The sequence below is a fragment of the Amblyomma maculatum genome, chromosome 1, assembly GCF_055883805.1.
Source record: "Amblyomma maculatum isolate TAMU_Amacu chromosome 1, ASM5588380v1, whole genome shotgun sequence".
Taxonomy (NCBI): domain Eukaryota; kingdom Metazoa; phylum Arthropoda; class Arachnida; order Ixodida; family Ixodidae; genus Amblyomma; species Amblyomma maculatum.
Genome location: NC_139344.1, coordinates 382,537,491 through 382,558,683, shown reverse-complemented (window position 1 = coordinate 382,558,683; position 21,193 = coordinate 382,537,491). Strand labels below are relative to the sequence as shown.

Below are 21,193 nucleotides of genomic sequence, written 5' to 3'. Positions count from 1 at the left end.
CTTGTCTTCAAATGACTGGACAGTTGGCTTGTTATAAATTTAGGCGCCGTCTGCTGCGACCCGGTTGCAGCAGCGGAATGCTTCCTGCAACCGGGTTGCAGGAGCAAAATGCTTGCTGCAACCCATGACGTCTTATCCGGTTTAAGAAAAACGTCACATCCGGCTATTGTTTTGTGGGTTTTGTGTTGCTTGTAGAAGCAAAATGGCTGGTCGTCGTCTTTCATGGTGGAAGGCGTGAGAGCTGTGTCGCCGTGTCAGCCGTGTGCTCTCGTGTTGTACGGTACGTAAGCAATTTTTTCTATTCTTAAGATACTTCAGTATGCATGTATTGAGTCATTGCCCACTGTCTAGAGTTCTACATTTAGTTTTCAACGTCCGTGCGCCCGAATGTTCTGTTGACCATTGAGCCTGCTTGGCCGGCAGTGGGCCCGAACGCCCCAAAGGTGTATTATCGAAGGTTTCAATCGAAAGCTCAACGCAGTTCGACACTAAGGAGCATGCGGTTAAATACCGTTTATTAGGCCAACCGCACGAAAATCTCAGTCATGTAAAGCACGCCTGACTATCAGTCTTGCGTGCGCTTGAAAAGGGCGGGAAACTTGGGTAAACTTTGCGCACCTGTCTGGGTGAATAGTTAATGATTGTAACGTCTCTGAGCTGATAGAGGGACTCTAGGAGGTACTAGGACATGACAAAACAATGCGTAGAAGCAGGAAAGGCGAGGATCACACAGGCCTATGTGGGAAGCTTTTGTTTCGATGCACCACGACGTACTAACCATTTGTGCGACATACTATCATTTTGTGTGGCCCTCGTTGCTATGACGCGGTGTAATGATTTCATACCTCATTTTATGACTGCGCACGGTCAAATGTATGCAGGGCCGCTTTCTGATTACGGTGAGGTAAGCGATTTCGCCTTGTGCTTAAAGTGCATCAACACGTACTTGTTTTAAATTCAATTTGTTTTGTGTGTGTGAAGATCGCTTATAAGCTGACGTCTAATATTTGGTACGCAGGGACCTTCCTGGTATGTGTTTTGGAGTCTAGCATGTACTTGCTGGTTCCTGAGGCTGAACAAATGGGACTATGAAAGGCGGAGACAGCATATGCTCAAACGCCACAAGGTGAGCCCTGTACTTAATTTCAAAACAATTGCTGTGCCACCGCGACTGGTCATTTGTTTTACATGGGGAACATGCTTGGACACAGGTCCCCAGTTTGCATAGAGTGCATGAATGAATCAAACAAGCAAGCATTCCTGCAGCTGCAGTGTCCAGCTTGTAGTTTGCAGCCTTTCTTTCTCAGTTGCAATTAATGCATTGCAAACAGTGTGCAATGTAACAGTTGATTCAGACTAAGAAAACCAGCCTAGCTCCAAAAACAAACAAATGTTTGCGCAAGATGGAAGATCAAACCACGCTATATTGTCTTCTCAATTCTCTGTGAAAAACTGACAAAGCTGCCTTCTTTAACAAATGGTATTCCTGCACAGGTTGGTTGTGTTGCTTTTTTTTTTGTGTGTGTGTGTGACAAAGTTCCTGCAAGAACTTTATAGCTTTGGAAACCACTGTGAAAGATAAAATGAGGTCTGCAAGATTGGCATCAATGGCTTGCAAGGCAAGCAGCACAGAATATACACCCTGCCAATTCTTTAACAGTATCGCTCGAGCATCGACTGTCCGAGCAGAAACAAACTGGAAATCAGGAGAGGTAACAAGCAGGGAGATGTAATCATGCTGCTTCAGCGAGTGTTGTCTGCTTGGCTGTTCTGCTCCGTTGGCAGCAACCCCTTGGATCGAGTTTCATATCGGAGTTCTGAGCGCACTCTGCTATGCGCTTGTGGATTAAATCTGTGCAAGCTTGTAACATTCCAAATTTTACACTTGTCCCTGGTTCTATTTGCAAATACTGTCTCGGGTGGTGTTTTTTTTTTTTTTTTTTTTTCTCAAGCAATGAAAGTATCGATGGCAAGAGTTATGGGGAAAGTTAGATTTTTCATTGGAAATGTGTGTGCTTTGCAGATATCATTCGCATGATATGCAGATACTATTGCGGCTAAAAACAAACAATGACAGCTTCTCCGGGCACCGACATGCCTACCAGCCAATTGTTGCAGGGTTGCTTCACATTGATCAAAGCAGCGTAACAAACGAGGTTCACTGCAGCATCAAGAATTGTGAGCACGCCCTCGCACTCCTGCATCTTCCGGCGCAGCAGCCCTGGGCAGTCGACGGTCACGTGGTACTGTTAAAACATTGGCCAGGTGTACACTGCCTAGGGTGGTGCCCATTTCGTAGCAGAGGCAGTGCCTGCCTAAAGTATATCCTCTTCACTTGACGCGCAAAGAAGCATTCTAGTTTCCCTTGCTGAGAATGGGGAATGCAGCCTCTCCACTCCATCCACTATCTTCTCGCCAACATCGAACACTTTCTTTCCGCTCATCAAAGATTATCCTTTTATGCCAGGGGCCTTGGCGCACGGCCCGCGGAGCTGCGTGATGCAGTCCGCCAGCTCAAACTTTTCAGCTGACATTTTTGAAAGCATTACCACCAGCCCTAATTTCCAACTAAAATAAACTCGGACTTTGTACCAGTTAGTATGCATTCATTTTTTAAAAGGCGTTGACCACTTCATCTGCGTGAACTTTCATCTGACATCACTATGCCTTCAAAGCAAGGACATCCTTGCCTTCTCTTTTATTTCCAAGTGTTTTTTTGAGGATTATAAGTGTGGTAGTGTTTATTAACAGGTGTACCATTTCATTACCCTCTCCGAGCGATCCTGAAGCGGCTTTTCTTTTGCAATAATAGGAGGGCTTGGTCTGACAAAACGAAGTTTAGCTTATTTTTGTTCATTTTATTATTATTTATTGTACTTTGTTTCCTGTTGTTTTGTTGATTTCTGGCTCCTGGGTCATGAGAGAAAAAGCTTTCTCAATGCAACCCACATAGCAATATGAGTTCGAGACCCCCTGCTCTATGCCCATAATGGCGGGGGGGTCAATGGATAATTCATAATGAGTTTGTCTGAAAGGTAATTGTTTAGCAAAAAGCTACCATATGCCACTGGTCGGCCCGGACCCACAACCTCCGCATCATGGTGTTAGAAGTGTGTGAACGGGCCGCTCCGCACCGAACAGTAAGTGACGATACTGATGCTCTGATTTCCGTAGGCTGTCAAGAGACTGCGTTGACTGTTGGTGGCCGCGGGTTCGCTGGGTGCAGTTAAACTCTTCGGGCGAAGGCGTGGGGAATAGAAGGGCTTCCCTACACAGCAGGTGCTTCTTGCTTTTTCTTCTGCCTTCGCTCGTACCGAGTGGTGTTGGTGACCACCGCTGCGTCCGTAGCTCAGCAACACATTGCGGTGCGGAGATGAGGACTTCCCTTGTCGTCTGCACACATTTATTTACACTTGTTTACAAACTATTTACAATAACGTCGTCAGATGTGATATCAAAACATAGAGGGCTAACTAACTGCAACTGGGTGCACGATCGGAGGTCAGAGGCTAGCAGAATCAGACCTTGGCCTTCTGCTACACTTTAGGCCGGAGTCCCTTGAGACCTCCGTCAGCCTAGCCTCCCTCCTCAAACAACCCGTCTGCCCTCGTCTGAGCCCAACCGTCCTCCGAGCCCAACTGTCCCAACGCTCCTTCCTTAGTGCTCAAAATTCGAGTCTAGTCCGTTAACCAATCAAAGACTAGTCACTCTGTGGCCAATAACATGCAGTCCTTCAAAATGGGCTGGCCAATCGCTGTGCCACATATACCCCTCTCCTATGCATGTTAAGTAATACAAACACAAAGCATGCACTACGCGGCGAGTGGTTGCGCACACAAACACATACATCTGCGATTTCTCCCTCTCCAAAATCCTCCTACGCAAGAGGTGCCAAGCAGTCGCAAAGACAAATGGCGTCGACGGTTACACTTTCGAAAACACACACATAAACACACACACGCAAACCTCAGGCCCAAACATTCCGATCCCTGCCCTTGTTTGGTTGCGCACGGGCGGCGGATTCAAAGGGACGTACAGGCGTCTTCCCATGAAGACATGTCAACAGCGCGTTCTCCCCAGGCCCGTGTTACGCCGCGTTTCGGGATTTATGGCCTCCGCGCCCTCTCCACTCGAACCGGGAGACACAGCAGTTAGCGCCGAACCCACAACCACTGCGCTTATGCTGTGCCTTCCACTTGCACTGCTCTGCCTCCGTCGCGGGACGGACAGAGCCGGCAGCGTCGCCCGCTGCCGTGTGTTCTGGGCTCACTTCCGAGAAGCGGTCGCCTGTGTGACCGTCATAAATCAGCCCGCGTCAAGCTGCCCCTTGACCTTGGCCGCCCCTTCGGAATCTCCTTCTGGGCAAAGCCCGCAAACTTAACTGGCGCCGCAAGATTGCCAGTCAGTTCTCAACTTGCATCGGTGCGCATTTTGTTTTTCTCGCTGACGCCCCCGCTCCACGCCTTTCTTCGATCATGGTATAGTCTAAGTTGTAATGTAATGTAATGTGGAAAAAAGTGCATTGTTCACCGCTGCAATACAGGCTACATATTCTGCAATGAAAAATGTCAGCTTTCTTCGGTGCGAAAAGATGTCGAACGACTTCAGCCATGGTTGCCGGCATGCCAAGAAAGGGCCGAGCTGTACTGTCACTGTTTGTGAGGGGCACTTTGAGCCCAGGTTTGTGTCCAAAACATGGACGACAGAGTTAAATGGGCATATGCTGCAAAGCGTTGCTAGCAAAGGAAGCGGTCCCCACTATATTCTCTGCCTGCCTTGCCTACCTTTCAGACATCGAAAAGTAGAAAGCGAACCACTGAAAGGCAGCCCCAGGAACCGAAAAAGTAGAAGATCGTCAAACCTTATGTAGAAGCGTCAGGTGAAGGTAGCACGCGCTTCACATGACACTGTGTGGGCATGGACAGGCCCAAAAGCTGGGTGCGGCTCAACCCACGGGCCGTCTGGGCCGATACATGAACATTTTTGCTGGACTCGGGGTGGGCTTAAACGTACGGGTCTGAGCCGGATTCGGGCTTGTACACAGAGGGCCGATGTCCTTTATAGTCACTTTGTCGGAGTAAAATACACATTCGCGGCGTCGCTGCAGCGAAATGGATGAAATGACCATGATACGCTCCGAGAAAGAAGTTTAGTCTTCTTAGCTTATTTATTTACTTATTACAGCACCGCGGTGGCTTAGTCATAAAAGCTCTCGAGTACTGAGCTGGGATACCCTAGTCTGATCCTATTTGGGAGACAGCGTTTTGGTCGAAGTTGAAAGCATGGCAGGCATATACTTGACGATGGCAGTTTCATTGAAGAATCCCAGGTGGCCGAAGTGATCCGGACGCCTCTGCTACGGCGTCCTCACACTTTGAGCCGGTTTGGGACCATTGCTCCAGAGACACAGCCCTTTTGTTGTTTTTTTGGCGTCATGTACACTTTTTTTTTTCTCCACATGAGAAAATTCAAAACCAAATGTGGGTATGGTTTTCATTTTAATCTGTTGATTGGAACGTCTCATAACTGAAATAGCCGCAAAGGCTTGATAGAGTTTAGAAATCTCCTTGACGATGAAATAAGATAAATCTTTAATGAGCAATTTTTAAATAGTCAATCAGTGTCGTAAACAATTAGGCGCGCGCCGGCCACATTGAACGATACAAACGAATATATGAAATTACTCCCCTCGGTGACTAAAGAGCAGCAGTCAGACACCGCTCTTGCGTGTTTTAAAGCGTAAAATGCCATGTGCGGGTTACGCTGGTGTGGTGCAGAGGGGAGTTCTCCTAATAAATTAGAGTAGCGCCAGATGAGGCTGTTTCAGCTATCAGCGAGCACAGGCAGTCTGGTCTGCGATAAGGCGCTTTCAAATATGGTCAGTTTTATATACCACTGGAGGCTAGGAACTGGAAACCTCATACAAACCACTGGGAAGGGCCAACATTCGAACGCTTGGTGAGGTGCTATCTTTTTCAAGGTTGGTGTTCAACACTCATGACGCTTCAGCCACAGATAGTCTTGCTGCCGCAGCGGCGCCATCTTTCTCGACAGAGGAAATTGAGGGTGAGGAGGGGGGGGGGGGGGGACCTTCTACATGCAGAATCAGTGAAGAGCATTGCAGCCAGAACACGTGCCGGCCCTGGCAGCGGTGCTGTTGTGAGCTATGATATAACAGCACCTCTCGCACACCACAGGGCGGGCACGCCGCCTGAGCTTCTTGTCTTTTGTCTACCGCCGTCGCCTCCAGTTCACAGATAAATTAAATCGAGAAGAATATTGGCTTTCTCTTTCTTTGACGGAGGTGGTACCTACGCTTGACGAACGGCAGTTTTGGCATGGCGTGAAGGCTACATACGCACTTTATTGGCTATTTTGCGTTTCCTCGAGATTTTAATCAGTTATATTTTGCTGCACACGGTGTCTAAATATTAAAGCATCCTTGCAAGAAGTCCAATGACAATTTTTTTTTTTTTTTCATTCTAATTGAATGCGATTTCACGAATTGAAATCATGGCCAAACTGGTTGCTTTTAAAGGGGACATGGCTCTTAAAGCTATTTTTCCTACGTTTTTCAACAAATTTGATAAAACCTGGTATTCTGATTGGGCAGCTGGAAAAATGGTTACATGTTTGAAATCAGTGCAAGAAACTGAATCAGAATGCCAGGTTTTATCAAATTTGGTCAAAAATTGGAAAATAATTTTAAGAGCCATGTCCCCCCTTAAGCAGAAGCGAAATGCAATACAGCTGACATATTTCGTGGTGTGTTTGGAGACTGTAAACAGCCTAAACTAATACATTCTTTTTCAGCGAATTTCTAACAGTTTAGAGTTGTCGTGGGAAGACGAAAGAGTCACACTGGCCGTACTGCCCGAATCCGTGAGTCTCACTGCCTGTCGGAGGTTGGGCACACTACAAGCAGTGGCACGCCGCGCCGGCGCTGCTCGTTCATACACAACCCTTCAGACACCACACTCCACATCATGCTCTACTTGGCACTTGCTGTATTTTATTTTAAACCAGCCAAAAAACGAGACAGGGAATAGAAGCTAACGAGATGAGGCTGGCTTCTCTGTGTCTAGTCTTTTGGCTGGCTTAAAATGAATTATTACCAACTCGCCCAGTTGTTAACCTTGTTGCTGTATTTACAGGGCATTCCCACGTCTGCTGCTGCGGTTTAGTTGAGCACTGGTGAACGCTGTCTATGTTGGGATACATGCAACATAAATAGCTTGAAAGTAAAAGATTGCACAGCCATCATTGTAGCTAGTAGTTTGTAAAGCATGTGATGCATAATGTGCAGGTCTCGGACCTCAACGGTGGCATGTTTCTTGTTTTTGTTTTTCTAGTTTGCAATGAGTTATTTTTCATTTGACAGTAGATACACTACTAATTACCGTTCATCACCAATGCAGATTTTTTTTTATTAGTTAATTATATGCTTCCTCAATTTCATTCTGTTGGTTTGCATACCTGTGTCGTAACAGAGCTTTTATATATTTTTCCTTTTCTGCTAAATAGAAGAGCATGAGCCTCTCATAGCCTGTGTTGCTTTGGGACGTTAAATCCCATAAGCCAGACCAGCATGAGCCTCGTTTCTGGCAGTCGTAGATCTATTTCATTGAACCTCTTTGTTAATAATAAGCTTCTCAAACATACGTCAGACAAAAACATACAGTATTATGGGTGTGACACCATGAAGGTGTCAATCATTAGAAATGTCACAAGTGTTGGGCAGGCATGCAGGGCCCATCATTAACGTGTTAAAATTAAGCTCGGATGCCACTCAAGCGAAAACATGAGAAGCCACTGACAGAAGGCCATGGAGTAGGGCATCTGAAGGGTGAAAGGGCTACCCTTGAGTGCAGTCTATCCTCACTGAAGGGATTACTGACCAGTGCCTTGGAAATTTTATCAGAACAGGCATGGTTAAAAAAAATTATATGCACACGATAGGTAGTGGAAATGTGCTGCTTATTGATGTGAACTCCGAACTAGTCCAGTGGTGCTTGAGCACATCATAGTGGTATAGTCCACATTTCTCAGGCTGAAATAGTCATGTTTTTAGTCGAACTTATCATTCGGGCATCAAGTATGGAAACAAGCATTGCATTTTCTGCTAGTTTGTTCCAAATTGTTTCTAAGGTCATTTGTGTTATTTTAAATATCTGTACATGTTTTGGCTGTTAGTCTTATATTTTCAGCAATGCATTGATCTTTGAATAAAAAGGAATCAAATAGGTTATTTTGGTATGTCAGGTATAAAATATTCAGCTAATAAAATCATTTGACTTTAGAAACGTGCTCCAAAACAATTTGAATGCTTCAAAACTTCAGTTTTATAGCTTCAAAGTGCTCGAGCCTGCTTCTACCTCTCCAAGTTGGTGTGCGGTTCAGGTCATTATTGACAGTTCTGCATGACTGAATTGATGTCTTGAGTTTGGAGTTTTGGGGAGGGTTGCATCCATTGGGAAGAGTGAAAAATGCTGGCTGAAGATAAGGAACGCAGCATTATGAAAATTCCGATTGCTATTGGGCAACCATCTCATGGATGATGGCACTTGAAAGCGTTTTGACTGGAGGTACTCGCACTGCTTGGGCTAGGCCAGTGCAGTACTTCATCTTACAGGAGCATATGCATCTAATCTTGGTCGCATTTTGCTTGTTAACGACATGCAAGACATTACTCTGTACAGGTCATCACCTGATTTTTATCTTCAACTGCTAAATAATTTATAATTGATTTTTTGTCTTATCTGTTTCAGGGTGTCTATACTCCATTAACACACTGAATGTTAGTAGTGCTGCTACTGCACTTAAAGTCAAGTATTGGTCTCTGTTTGCAATACTTTTAGCTGCTTTGAGAAGTAAGATGCTCATGGACAGCCACCTTAACAACATGAACTTGTGTATTTGTGATGAGGACCTTATACAAAGACAGCCAGAGGTTTTATAATGCTGGCATTGTAGCAACTGTTGTGGTGCTGCAGTTGGTGAGGGATTTGGCCATCTTGTGGTTGTTGCCCGCTTGCTGTGGCCACCCTCAAAGTAAATAGCTATAGTCCTGTCACATAATTTGAGAACTTCTTGTTACTTTTATGGAAACTACTGTTTGGCACAAAATGACTTGTGGCTGCCATCATGTGCGAGCGACTACATTTGGGTGGAACAGTTCCTCATTCTTTTTCACAGCCCATAGGGAGGATTTCGCAAGTTTAGAAATTGAAAAGTCCGCAGCTGAATTAGTCGCGATTCTGGAATCATGCTGTGTAGTCGACAAACGCTACATTCCGAGAGCAACGCATGTCGTCTAATGAACAGTGCAAACGAAACTTCTTGGATGCAGCAGCAAATGAAAATGTGCACACATGGTTTTCAAGATGTCTCAACGTTTATTTATATGCTTCACAACCTACCAAAGTTTGCACGCTTGCGTTATACCAAAGCACAATCACCTGTCTGTTCTGATGTCTGCGGCCAGTGTTGATAACTTCATATCAGTTCTTTACCACCCACTGTGTCCATTTCTGCTGTGCATGTGCACTGCAGTGATACATTGTCGCACGCATGCAGAGAGCACTAGTACTGGCCTTACTTAGGGTAACTTTTTTTGCTGTTTTGGCTTTTCTCATTCTTCAGCTATGCTACATGGTGCACACTTTCCTTTTGGTCTGGTTCCTTTGACGAGTCGTGAATTCAGCATTTGTGCTTCTTTCCTTTTTGAGGGTGTAGTGACCATATGCAAATCCACTGTTAGAATATATGAGCTGCTGCATAGTCTGCAGTCCTGTTATCTTTTTATTTAAATTTGGTATGGTCTCTGAATTTCTCTGAGTGTTTTGTTATTGTTCTGAGCTTGCATACTTTTGTTTTTTCTCCCCATGACGGCCGATCCTGCACGTGACTGATGCTAGTCAAGAGATCACAACAGCTGCCCACCTTTCAAAGCATGGCATTCCCTGGTCCAAGTTGACTGCTCCCTGTGCTACTGACTCAACAGTGTACTCACAAGTCTGCACTTCACTTACACACGTTGGCCATAGCTTCTGTGTCAAAATAAAGTATTCCTACTTATGTGCCTTTTCATTCATTAATAACGCACATGATTGGAGTAATAAATACTCCAGTGCCAAAACACCATGTTGACACACACGTTTATGTTTAGACTGCCAACCTTCTGCATTACTTCCCTTTTGTAGCCTACCTAGAAAGGTAAGTATTTACTGTATGTGTCATAGAACCACATGTATTTCTGTTATTCCTTTTGAGACAGGAAATAATCTGCAAAACCAGTGAAGTAAGAAAAATTCACAGATATGTTTCGTAGATAATATTTAGAGGTAAGCGTATAACCGGATGGATTGGTCTGGGTGATGTGGGGACGTCCAGCTGCCTACCCAAGCAGCTCCTTTTGGCACGAGAAAAACTCGTTGCCTTTCAGAATGCGAAGTCGGATGTGTGAGTTGCGAGTTCATTCACATCATGTGGTAATTAGTAAACTTACAAATTGGTATGTGTGATAAAAGCGCAAACTAAGATTGGTGAGTCAACAAGTAGCCAACTAAATGTACAGGGATGAGGATACAGGAGTCGTAAATGCTGTGGCATGTTTTCCTTAACAGCGGTGCAGAAGTGCCCCTGAAATATTTGTTGCATTTGCTCAATTTAGGTGTATTTCAGTTTCTGGTATAACCTTTCCCACACCTTTAACCTTTAGGCACAGTAATTGTAAGTAAAATCAGCAGTTAAAAAATAGCATTGTCAATATGACAGCGTTCCAAAAAATTGAGAAATAGTAATTAAGGTACGTATAGCAGCAAAAGTTGCTACACTGTACCATCAGCATGCACGTGTGATGCCAGCCATTTTTGGAACCATAAATGCAGTATTAACTTCAGTAGTTTATCAATTCAGTTTCGGACTATCCTCATGTTTGACACGATTTTAATGATGAAACCTTCAGCTTAATGCCTCTAGTAGCCTGAGTATTCTGAAGCATAGCATTGTTGCCTTACTTAATTGCTTGGCACACTTTTCAATTTTGCAGTGAGAAATGTTCTTAGCCTAAAAAAGTGAAAAATTTGGCAGTATTCTGTCAGGGACAAAGCAAGCTTTTGGAAAAGGAAAATAGAGTAGATGTCTCTGAGTGGACACCCCATGTGCACTGTGAATGAAACTAATGAGTAAAAAAAGAAGCATATGCTTTCAAGCAAAGTATTGCAATGCTTAATATTACATAGAATTCCTCCTGGCACACATAGATTTCATATTTCAAGCTGCCAGTTTCCATCATGCAAGGACGACATCTGCTAGTTACTATACAGCACCTTCGTGCTTTCGCACTGGCAAGCCACGTTTTGCGAGAGGGTACCTAAGTGGACTCAGCTAGGCTTAACCTGATTTCCATGAAATATATATGGAAGGGTGCTTAAACCAGGTGCTATCAGGCTTTACGTATACCTGCAGGTAAGGGCCCTGCCAACTACTATTTTTAATAAAGAAAATTTGATATATCTAGTCACTTAGTGTTTGTCATATATACTCCCTGAAGCACAATTCGCAGCACTGACACCAAACATGGGCGGGCTACTGCTCAATTAAAACGCCTGGAGAGAGAGTAGCGTAAGTCAACTTAATCGCTTTCACTTCTTTCTTGTCGACTGCGACATAAAGTATCGGTAGCACTTGTGCAGTGCTCACCTCTGGTCATCGACTCGCAGCTATCGACCGGCGCATCGTCTCCCAGCGGCGCCACGCCCTCCGCGGCACGGATTCAACTCTCTTTCCAGTTTGGTTGCTAATGGCCATCAATTTTCGCTGATTATTGCACTAAGCAGGTAAGCCCAGCTCTACTAATTGAGCACATAAATAAAATATTTTATCGAGTTTAGTTTACAGCCCAGCCCTATGGCAGTCGCGTAACCGGCGAAACGAATAAAGAGCGCATCAGAGGAAGAAAGTTCGGCGATGCACTCTGATGCATATCTTACGCATTGGATTTGTTAGAGACGACCATGGAATAATTTGAACAAATTGTTCAATATACACGCTGCTGGATATACCATTGCTTGTAAATCCGGCCGCGCAAAATATATAGTAAAAAATTTACTTCTTTTTCGACATTATATGTTCACAACAAACCTATGCATAACCACGCACTGAGATCAAGCGCCACGTGAAAATTCGCGCTTCCACTTCAGTTCGTATAATAGCTCTCGAGGCCAAATGTTCGAATGAGTCACGTTACATATGCTGTGTATGCAAGGTGGGTACGTGGGGGACGAATTAAACTGCACTGCAAAAGATGGTTTGGTTTGGTTTATGAGGTCCCAAAGCAACTCGATCAGGCTATAAGATGCGCCGTGTATAGTGGAGGGCTCCGAGAATTTCGACCACCTAACTGGGTTTTTACCGTGTAAGCTGACATATCGCGCAGTACACGTACGCGGGCGCCTTGCTAGTTTTCGCTCCCATCGAAAAGCAGTCACCTCAGACAGGATTGAATCCCACACCCTTGGACACAGAAGTCGAGTACGCCAACTGCACTAGCACAGCGGGGGAGGGGGGGGGGCACTACTGCTCCATTGTCGGGTGCTTGGTTTTGCCCGCGGCTGCTACGTTTTTGTGACATGGCCATGCAGTCCCGTTCCATAGCTTCCACTGGGCCATCGCAATTCAATTTCGACCTCCTATAAAATCGCAGCCATGCAATTCCTGGCACGAAGACACCTTCTGGTCGAATTAGCATGGCTTACCCTGCTCGAGTCGCCAGACAGTTCGTGTATACACGCTGGCCAACAAAGTCGTACGGGATCTGTTGGCTCTTAAATGATCCCAATGGTGCACTGCAATGCCGATCGACGCCACGTAGACGCTTACGGGTGGCATGCAATTCGTTGCAGCCTCCGTCGCTGCGGGTGCGAGTCGTGAAAAAAGAAACTATGCCGGGACTGCGGACATTGCAGAATTAACATGCAGTTTCACGGGTTGGTTCGGCTGGAGGCTTTTAATTGTGCCCGTGTATGCGGTGCGATTTCTGTGGTGGTGTGGAGCAGGCAATAGGTAACACGCGGTAACAATTAATTAAGCAAGCGCTGATATATAACTGACAATACTTTTTAACTAGTCATGCGCACTAGCGCCTCATTTTCTAACAGCTATAGGTTTGTATAGCTGAGGTCGCAATTATAATATATCTGTATCAGTTTTTTAATTTTTGGAAACACCGTTATCGTCCCCGCTTTTAGCACATGAATTTAGGCCGCGCATGGCAGAAAATGAAACCTCTCGGTCGAGGATAATTTAGTGCGCGCGGCATATATATGTACGGGTGTACGTTGTACGATCGCTTCGCTAGCCATTCCTCCCGGGCGCTTCCGAACATTATGAAAAGAGTGACACCCGCGGGGGTGCATGGCGCGTATTGAATCGTAAAGATCAGCATACATGACTAGCATGACGATTTGCGCTCACCCGCTGTATAGTTTCGGTTTCGCCTGTGTACGGCCGAAACTACCCGAGCAGGTAGCGTAGATGGCAGCGTACTGCTCCGAAGTTGTCATTTGTTCCTTCGTAGCGGCCAGGAGGGACGGCAAGCTTCGAGAGCAAGGTATATATGAAGCGGGCTCATAAGAGTGCCAGGTCGAAAAAATAGAGGTGGCTATGGCCAGGTACGGGCTCAATCATCACAGTGGTTCCAATTTAGCCCGCGCATCAAAATTTCTTGCGCTAAATACGGCAACAGAATTATGTTTTGGGAAAGTTTACACTGATATAGATACTGACATGGGCGTCGGCATGACCCCCTGCATGGTGCCAACAAATTCTTATTCACTGAAACTGCTTAGTCAGAACACTTAGTGACAATTTGTTCATTCTAGAAGGTCAAACTCGTGGAAGTTTAAATTTTAGGGCTTGTGTTATGAAATTAAGAAAAAAAATATGGAGATGGAATAAACCCCACCCTTTACAGCCCCCTTTACTGATACATTATCACCAGGTTTGATTTGGTTGTTTATTCTGATGCAAAAAAATTCATAAATAGCGATAAATGGACAGCAGAAGACAATTAAGTGGTTCAGTTTGGCAGTTAAAATCTTAAGGGTCACTGTATCAAATGCTTTTTGAAGATTAAGAAAAGGTAGCTAATTTTATTTGAGTTGAATATGCCCATGCTTCTCATTTAGTGAATCAGTATATGCAAAGCATTCCTCATCACCTGATGGGCCAGCTCATCAAGACACTTACAGTAGTTGCTCAACTGTGGCTGCTTCCTCTTTGTATGAAATGAAAAACAAACTTGAATTTGAGGGAAAAATTCCTAAGAAAGGAAAAGGTGCGAGTACTGAGTCATCAAAAGTGCCTTAAAATTGAGATACTCGCTTAAAATCAAGAGACTTAGCTGCAGTATATGCAGCCAAAGAAGAAACAGAAAAAAGCTTTTGAAATGTGAGAAGTGATTTTAATAGCACCCCCAAAATTCAGCAAGAGTTCTGGGCAATTTTAGAGTGTATGGTTAAAGCAGAATTCATTTTACCCAAATTTAATACTCACCTTGGCTGTTCTGCCAATGCCAAAATTTTCTAAAAAATTGCAACACTTAGAAGCACAGTATCTTGCACAAAAAAAGCCCAACCCTGAAGGCTTTTGCTTTCTTTTCTAGGATGCATTAATGCCTTGTTAGAAATGTTAAGGTATAGAAGCACGATCAAAAGCGACCATTCAGAGCTTCATTGTAACTATCCAAAATATAAGTTATGAACTGCAAAATAAAACGACCCAAGTTTAAGGTCTAATTGTGTTTTTTAAGTTTCGCTCCCAGCTATGCTGGTCCCTGTAGACCTTTCCTCAACTCTTTAAACTGTACTTCAGGACCTAGTAAAAGTAGTAGTAATAAACTTTATTTCGCTACAAAAATGAGTGCCAAAGAGGTTTGCAACTTGTAGAACCAGGGCCATCTGTCACTTCGACATGGAGGACTCCAGCCAGGTGCACCAATTAAAAGGAGGAGAGTCAAGATAAATGGGGGACTGAATGGCAATGGTGCAAAGGAAAAGCAGTGTTCTAGGTTAATGCAAATGGGAGATATAGTTGGGACAAGATGCTTTAGGTGGAAACGGTAAAAAAGAAATGCACTGGGAGAAGGAGGAAGAAACTTTAATGACACGGAGCATTAGGCACCGAGAATGTCCTGCGTACGGGTCACCAAGGCCAACCAGTCCGTCAGCTGGTGCAAGACTAGCCAAGCCCACCAGGTCGGGGAAGAAAAGTTATGTTATATCTTTTCTTGTATGGCAGTTTTCGGTTCTATATCAGGTGGTTTTTAAGGCTAACGACAGACTTAATCCTGCTCATTCATACTTTACATTTTAAAAACGGAAGCCCATATACAGCTCAACCTGGCTTTTTGAAGCAGTACAAAACAGAGCAGCCAGGTTCATTCATTCTTCATATTCCTACGACATCAGTGTGTCAGGGTTGAAAGATAAATCAGGGTTATCACTCCTCTCAGTTCGTCGTCGCATCGCCAGCCTTTGCTTATTCTACAAATTTTATCACAGTTCACTTTCCTGCGCGCCCTACATCGTCCCGCCAACCCGCATATCTCATCGCACTTGTCATCCTTCCCAGGTTTCTCGTCCACGTGTCCGCACAGTTACTTTTGCAGCCTCATTTTTTCCCCGTACCATTGTTGACTGGAACGACCTTCCCAGAGACATTGCAGCCATCATGTGCTCCGCGACATTCGCTGACAATCTTCATGCTCATTTTTCATCGTGTTAACACTTGCCGCCTACAATGATGTACCCACCCCTTATGTAATGCCCCTCACAGGGCCTTTAAGGAAAATAAATGAAATGAAATGAAATTTGTCTTCATCGAATGTTTAGCGGTGAGGTATGTGCTTGCTCATGGTGTATACTACTTCACTTCTGTTTTGGATTTTAGTGATTTCTTGTTTATTGTCACTTTTTTTTTGTCAATGCTTCGTTAGGAGAGAAAACTGGTACATGTGTATATGACGTTTTGACTTCGGCTGAGTCACATGTTAAGAAAATTTGCATAAATTCCTCCGTTTTCGAATAAACCTCAGTTGACAGTCGGTGCTGTGTTCACCTCCCTACCTCTGACCACATCTATCTCAATCTCAAAGACCTCATTCCAATAGTAACATGCACAAGTATTGATACAGTCATAAATTTATTACAATGAATAAGACTTTGCTGTCAACCATGATGAACTTGACTTTCTGCAAGATCTAATGTCAAAGTGAAAGTGATCGCTCCTTCTGCTTATATGCTTCGCTTATTATTAAGGAGATTATTAAGTTGGTTTAGACCTCAAGGTAGAATATTAGTTTAAATAGTCTAGTCACACAAGCAAAAAAAACACGGAAAAGAAATTATAACCGAGCTTTTTATTGGTTGAAGCGCCATACAGAGGAAGAAAGTAATCATATTTACACAGGTTGAAGCAGGCTCAAGCATTTTAGAACAGCTCAGGGAGCAGTAATAAAGTAACTTCGGAGCAGCTTTGAAGCAATAAATCGAGAGTTTTGGAGCAATCACATTGTCTTGGAGCAAGATTCCAGACTCGCTTTTAATGATAGAATTCTAGCTTCCTCACTTAACCCTTTGAGTGTCGAATATTCCGAAAAAAAAAAAAAAAATCACCTCCAGTGTCGAACTATTTCAAACGCTATGCGTTTAGCGCAATACCCTTACTGCAAAAACGCCGCTGGACGGCATGCGTCCGCAGCACCTGTACGGCAAAACCAGTCGAAGGGTTGAATAGCAGAAAATGGAATGCTGCCTTCTACACTTCATAATTGAAGATCGTTTAACTAAGAGATTTATACTGTTTTGTAAGATTCAAAGGTGGACTTTACAACTTTGATGCGCTCAAGTATTACCACTAGTTCGAAGTTCACATCAATGAACAGCACATTTCTGCTTTCTATATTGTGCACATTCTTTTTGATCCTGCGCCTGTGCTGATAAATTTCTGGATACTGGCCAGTAACGCGTTCAGGGAAGATAGGTGGCACTTTAAGTATAGCCTTTTTCCCCTTCAAATTCATTACTTTATGGCCTTCTGTGCCTGCTCAAATTATTGCTTGAGCTATCTTAGTTTCAACACACTGGCGATAGGCCCTGTATGACTTAACAACACTTTTGAAAACACATTTAGTGACTGGCACCTAAGTGGCATCACCTCCATAAGAGTTCCAAGTGTGCTTTTGTCTGTCGTAGGCATGACAGGCTAGATGGTGAAGCACCTGCTTGTATTCGCAGCAGAATCACTAGAAACAAACCGTGTAGTTCGTTGCAGCTGGACAAGTTTCCAATGGCTCGTAGTCATCATCATCGGCTAGACTATACCAACTGCAGGGTGAAGGCCTCCCCCATACTCCCCTACCTGTGCTAGCTGCATCCACTTTACTCCTGCAAACTTTTTAACCTCATTCGCCCACCTAACTTTCTGCTGTCCCCTGCGACGATTTGCTTCCCTTGGAATCGTTTATTACCCTAAGCGAACATCGGTTGTTTTCGCTATGCATAACATGCCCTGCCCATGCCCATTTCGTCTTCTTGATTTCCACTAAAATGTAATTAACTCGTTATTTCTCTAACTCACTCTATGCGCTTCCTATTTTTTAACGTTACACCTACCATTTTTCGTTCCATAGTCATCTGCGTTGTCCTCAACTTAGAACCCTTTTCGTTAGCCTTCACGTTTCAGCTCCATAGGTGAGTAAGTGTAAGATGTAACTGCTGTATACCTTCCTCTTGAGCAATACCGGTAAGCTACTAGTCATAATCTGAGAATACTTACCAAATGCACTCCATCCCAATCTTATTCTTCTCGTTATTTCCCTTTCATGATCTGCATCTGCGGTTACTACCTGTCCTAAGTAAACATATTCGTCCACTACTTCCAGTGCTTCGCTACCTCGTAGTAGTTTGGTGTGCCTGCTTCACTCGCTGATCTCATTTCCCTCAACACAGGCGATTCAAAAGGCTGGGAGTAGGTGCTATATCAAGTGCACAGAACATTTTCCGTAACGAAGTCCTCAAATTTGCTTATAAGCAAACATTATGCTGCATACTTTTCTAGTATATTAAAATTTTATACATATTAGGCTCGGGTGAGATGCATTACACCTCTGCTACCAATGTGCTGCCATCGTTTTGACTACACCACCCACATACCCTGTATACAGAACTCATAACAGACCATTGCCCAGCTGCGCTTCTCATAGTCACTTAACTTAATTGTCTCAGATTGCGGTTCTTGCTGTCAATACCAGTAATGGCCCACTGAGCGGCAAAACCGTGCTCCACTAAATTTAATGTCAGAACATTGATGCAGTCGAGTTGGAGCAATTTTGGAGCAGGGAAAGCAGGCTGGAGCAGAATGGAGCAGCACTTCCACCCCTGCATTTAGGATGGATGCAAAAAAGGAATACTGCAATCAAATTCTAAGTTCAAAAGGCAAGCCACCATGTCAGTGTTATCACTCAGTATCCCAATTTCTAAGTTCAACATCACAGGAAAGACAATAGTGCCAAGCTCAAGCTTAACACCGTTCAACATGGTCCAGTTACATATATATATTCCTGCCGAACATAATCACAGTTCCCATATTGTAAGGAATCTTTATCAACCATGCTTTTATTTATGTGTTTATTGATACCTCAGAGGTCCTAATGTGAGACTTTACAGAAGGGCTTGTGCACAGTGATAAATGGCGACAGGCTAGTGGCTAGTAATTAAAAAATTAAGAAGAAGAAATGGGCATGGGCAGGACATGTAGTGCGAAGAGAAGATAACCGATGGTCGCTTAGGGTAACAAACTGAATTCCAAGGGAAGGAAAGCGTAGCAGGGGCGGCAGAAAGTTAGGTGGGCGAATGAGGTTAAGAAGTTCGCAGGGGTCAAGTGGATGCAGCTAGCACAGAACCGGGTTAAGTGGAGAAATATGGGAGAGGCCTTCACCCTGCAGTGGGTATAGTCAGGCTGATGATGATGATGAGTGGTATACATGGCTGTGATTAGACAGGTTCTTCGATGGCAGTATTGAAGCTTACAGGATCACTGATGAGGGATGATTCCAGTTGTGAACAGTGCTTGCGAAGAATGACTCACGAAATGTAGTTGTGCGGGCACGCGGTGAAACGCCACATTTACGATGACCTGTGCGAGGTGTTCTATACACTGGTTAGCCGAGACGACTGCCATGAGGTCTTGTATGAAAAGCTGGTGATAAAGGCAGGGGCATGAAGTACAACGACGAGAACAGAGACTGTAACAGAGACTTCATGGCAGAGATGCTGAAGGAGTATTCGAGGGAATGAAACTGGTGGCACGGTTTTGAACAGGCTCATAAGGTTCAGTAAAGTTACAGTAGTGTGGATAAACTATATCATTGGCATATTAAAGTTGTGATCACACAAGGGTTTTGTAATCTAGTAATTTTACACAAGAAGGTGCCAGCCATGGGTAGGTTACGATAGAGGTATCCAACAGTTCTATTAGAGTAATTAGTTACATGGCTTACAAGGCAAGACTATGCTAAGCCATTAGTGAGGTGAACACTAAGGTACTTAAACGAATTCTTTGAAAAAATAGTACTAGTGTTAATTTTGTAAGTAGGATGTGTTGTTTTGGCAGTGGTGAGAAGAAATCAAAATAGTCTAAAGCTTCTCAGGGACGGAAGCCACATAGCACATCACTATTGTATGTGAATTAGATATAGATATAAGGCAGAAACGTCGGACGAGTTGGTTACAGAGCAGCAAAGTACACAGTCATCAACTAAAATGTAGGTGGTAGAAGTTACTGAAGGGAGATCGTTAAGAGTAAGGGACAGTGCTTCGTGGAACACATAGCTGAAAGAAAACTTTGAAAAAGAGGACTGGGTATTAGCAGTAACAAACCGCGCGCGGTTGGTCAGAAAGCCTTGGATCAAACTAGTGGATAGAGGTTTGTTCAATTCAGGCAGCTTCAGCACAATGCGGGCAACGTGAAAAATGCGTGCACACAGGCGACGCAACTTGGGAAAAGCGGTAAAAGAAAATCGAGTACTGAACCTGCTGGATATATTTTTCGAAGTTAATATTGGGATATATTGAGGGCGAAAGGCACCACTTCGGCTCCATCTTAGTGCCTATACCCTGTGCGATTCAGGGAACGTAGGAACGGGATAATGCTAAATATTTTTTACACACTCTTGCACACTACGCGAACGCGGACACCTCGTGAATAACGCGAAACAGAAGTGTCCTTTCGCTAAGGCAGTTTTGGGAAAACTACTGCTCGCAGCTTCGAAAAGACCCGTTTTATCTGGAGTGCCCGGCATTGCAAAAGAAAGAGCACATAAACACCCTTCCCGAATCAGGCAAGCGATCACATACGGTGATTACATAAACACCGCAACCTTCAAAACGAAAGCCAAGACCACCTACACGTTGAGAATATTCTTCTTCCATGGCAGCACAAACCAAATCACGATCCCCATAAACAGGCCTTTTACATACGCTCTTGGTTTCTAGTATGCCACACTGTGCACCATTCATGCTTCAAAAATAAATCCAAGACGCCCTGTTTGTGAAGCAACACGCAAATATTTGTTGCAGAACGAACGGAGAGACCGACGGGGTCCGCAGGTAGGAGCACTCTTTCAACTTCCGTGGATGCACGAAGCCTCTACTGCGTCTATCGCCTCTGTCGTTACTAACGTAATCCATGAAGAAACTGCAAGATGAGCACTGAGGCACGAAATGTGCACGGCGCAAAAATCGCGATTCACACGACCACACATTCCAAACGTCGTTTACAAACACACGACACGTGATCTGCCTTGGGCTTTCCTGCAAAAACCCCAATCCGAAAATAATAAACAAAGCCAAGCCAATCCATGGGTTGCAATAACGATTTGCTTATTTTCACCCGGTTGCACCAAGCTTCTAGCTTATTCCAACCGGGTCGCAGCAACGCCGGCCATAAATTTAATGCAATGTAAAAAGGCCAGCAAATATAAGTTAACAATGATAACTTTTGTTTACTGCACTAAAATATGTAGCAAATTTTAAGTATAATTGAGATGTTTTTTGTAGAAATGCTTTTTCGCTTTCTGTATTAGCTCTATGCGCAAATGTTTGTCCGCTTCTGGCTTAAAGCGTGTTGTAAA

At 44.1% G+C, this 21,193-nt stretch overlaps 1 long non-coding RNA gene across 1 annotated transcript; it reads left to right on the top strand.

Moving 5' to 3' along the window:
- The first annotated feature begins 48 nt into the window (after positions 1–48).
- On the top strand, positions 49–10,073 carry LOC146208386 (uncharacterized). Its single transcript, XR_014704896.1, has 3 exons — positions 49–280; positions 1,019–1,126; positions 9,918–10,073. It is a non-coding gene; the product is annotated as an uncharacterized LOC146208386 (long non-coding RNA).
- The last annotated feature ends 11,120 nt before the right edge of the window (positions 10,074–21,193 follow it).